Raw genomic sequence first — 2,227 nt, 5'->3', positions numbered from 1 at the left:
TGTGTGTGTGTGTGTGCGTGTGTGCATATGTAAATTTTTTTTCTAAAAAATGGGATCTCTTACTGGTCCAGAACTTTCCTAGTGGGCTAGGCTGACTGGCCAGCAAGCTCCAGGTGGTACCTGTCTCTGCCACCCCAATGCTGGGCTTATAAGCATGTGCCACTGGGCCATTTTAAGAACTTCTTCGTCAAAATTGGCAGAAGAAAATAATCTCCATGCTGGGAAAGCAAGATCTGAGGGCCTACTATGTGCAAGGTGCTGAGCTATGCTCAGTTCCACAACAGTTGGTTCTTGAAGTATGATATGAGATTACTGAGATTTGGGGGCCATAAAAAAAAGACATCAGCCAGGCAGGAATTTGATCTCCGGCACAGGCAGTGGGATGTCTGTGAGTTCAAGTAGAAGGGGACCTAGCTGGAACGAAGAAGGGATTGGTGGAAAGAGGAGGAGGACAAGAGGGGGTAATGGGGATGAATATGATTGAAATACCTTGTCAACATGTATAAAATGTCATAACAAAACCCTCTGGTTTGTATGATTATCATATGCTAATAAAAACATTAAAAGATTACTAGCCTGGACTCTGTAGCACATACTTATAATTCATGCACTTGAGAGGCTGAAGCAGGGCAATTTTGGCTTTGAGGCTAGCCTGGTCTACATAAGGAGACTCTGTCTCAAGAAACCAGAAAGAGGGGCTAGAGAGATGGCTCAGTGGTTACAGCGCTGGCTGGCTGCTCTTACAAAGGACCCTTGTTTGGTTCCCAGCACCCACATGATATAGCTCAGTTCCAGGAGAGCCAATGTAAGCATGGCATGCATGTGGTACACTCAATGCATGCAGGAAAAACATCCGTGCACATAAAAGAACAATAATAAATAAGTCTTTGACAGTCACGGACCCTGTGTGGGTCTGAGGAAGATACCCTGCATATATGGTATGGTTGTGTAGGATGTTCTTGTGGGACCCCTGACAGCGGCTATAGCGGCTCTCTCTGACTCTTGGCTGTGTAGGATGTTCTTGTGGGACTCCTGACAGTGGCTGCAGCTGCTCTCTCTGACTCTTGGCTGTGTAGGATGTTCTTGTGGGACTCCTGACAGTGGCTGCAGCTGCTCTGACTCTTTGGCTGTTCTTGGGACTCTTTTCTTCCTAACAGATTGCCTCATCCAGCCTTGAAATGAGGGTCTGTGCCCCGTCATATTGTAGCTTGTTATGCCATGTTCAGTGAATATTCCTGGGAGGCCTGTGCTCTCTCTCTCTCTCTCTCTCTCTCTTTAAGGGAAATCTTTAAGAGTAGGGTTTGATCTGGGGGAAAGGGGAGGTAGGAGGGAGGGATGGAAGGGTAGAGAGAAGGACCTGTGTTTGGGATATAATATACTAGAGAAGAAAGAAGGAAAGAAAGAAAGAAAGAAAGAAAGAAAGGAAGGAAGGAAGGAAGGAAGAAAGAGGAAGGAAGGAAGAAAGGAAGGAAGGAAGGAAGGAAGGAAGGAAGGAGGAAGGAAGGAAGGAAGGAAGGAAGGAAGGAAGGAAGGAGGAAGGAAGGAAGGGAGGGAGGGAAAGAAGGAAGTCTTTATATAAAGCAAGAAACCAGAAAGACAGACCAAAAAAGACTACTATAGATTAAGTAAGATACAGGATCATTACTAGTTAAAATTTAACTTTAAAGCTAGGAGGAGGTGGCACACACCTTTGATCCCAGAACTCAGGAGGGAGAGGCAGGCAGATCTCTGAGATCGAGGCCAGCCTGGTCTACAGAGCAAGTTCCAGGACAGCCAGGGCTATACAGAGTAATATTGTCTCAAAAAATAAAATAAAATAAATTTAAAAAATACTCAAAGACTGAAACTAAAAAATAAGAAACTGTAGTTCTCTGAGCAAGTCACAGCATACAAACATATAAAATATGCCAATGCCTTTAAGAGCTGGAGAGATGTCTCAGTTGGTAGTGTTTGGCTCAGAAGCATGAGAATCTGAGTTCAGATCCCTAGCTCCCAGGTAAAAAGACAGGCACAGTGGCTCAAATCTGCAATCCTGTACTTAGGGAGGTAGAGACAGGATAATCCCAAGAACTTGCTGGCCAGCCAGTCTGGCAGCATCATCAAGATCCAGACACATCTGGAGAGCAACAGAAGATTCTAGAAGTCAGCCTCTGGCCCACATACACACTCATCCATGTATATATGTATACACACACACACACACACACACCACGTATACATATAAATA

This window comes from Grammomys surdaster, unplaced genomic scaffold, assembly GCF_004785775.1.
Source record: "Grammomys surdaster isolate TR1022 unplaced genomic scaffold, NIH_TR_1.0 190, whole genome shotgun sequence".
In the NCBI taxonomy this organism is placed as follows: domain Eukaryota; kingdom Metazoa; phylum Chordata; class Mammalia; order Rodentia; family Muridae; genus Grammomys; species Grammomys surdaster.
This window is presented reverse-complemented; position numbering follows the sequence as displayed.